The following is a 965-nucleotide window of genomic DNA, read 5'->3' as shown; positions in this document are numbered from 1 at the left end:
GGGGGGGGGGGAATTTGAGACTTGCATTGTGTGGCTTTGTTGAGTCACTAAATAAACACTTTTTAAATGATGCCAGGGAAACCAAGACTGCTGTTCATTGGCAGGTACTATATAGTCCCTTTATTACTATATGTGGGAAGTGTGGTCGAGAGGCTAAGTACGCTTGAACACTTGGCTTGTCTTGGCTACCTAGAAGGGGGCTCGAGGTTCGACACCCGACTCGGGCAGAGTTGTGTTTATTGAGCGCCTAAAGGCAGCACGGAAAACCAACTCCTAGATACCCCCCCCCCCCCCAACTGGTCCACAAATGAGATTGGACTAAAGCGCTCTGAGCATGCTATAAGCATGAAAGTAGCGCTATATAAAAGCTATAATAATTAATTATATCTTGAGTGTTGCATTTTGTCATTCTAAAGTGATGAAGATTTTGAATGCCTGACTGCTAAGGGTGTAAATACAAGACAATTGCTTTTTGTCCAGTGACAAGGGAAAAATGTGTCAAGTTTTGATTGCATTCCCAAGGTTTGCGGTTTCTTGTGCAAATATATCTTATATCTTCCTTGTCATGGCGTATAGAATTAGAATTATAAGCTGATAGTATAAAATTAGAATCATTCTATCAAACTAGAAGCTAATGGGCTATCCTAGACAAAGACAAAAATAGGTTCATTTGATACAATACACAAATGTTACACATTGAATTCACTAATCAGCACAATGTAACCCAGAGCTATGTCATTCCAGACTGCCATCTTTGAGAACAAAAGGCTTTGTGTCGCTGATCATTTGAACTTTTTGTGTGTGTGTGACCTTCACCTTGTCTCCTAACTTGTTTGCTATTTCACCTTTAGAGAGTTCTTTCCCTTGGGTTTTTCATAATTATGGAGGCACTTTTGTCATTCTTTACATCTATAGACAAATGAAACTTTGAAATGTCCTTTGAGATGACACACCAGGAAATGATC

Source organism: Biomphalaria glabrata, chromosome 10 (genome assembly GCF_947242115.1).
Source record: "Biomphalaria glabrata chromosome 10, xgBioGlab47.1, whole genome shotgun sequence".
In the NCBI taxonomy this organism is placed as follows: Eukaryota; Metazoa; Mollusca; class Gastropoda; family Planorbidae; genus Biomphalaria; species Biomphalaria glabrata.
Note: the sequence above shows the minus strand (reverse complement) of the source record.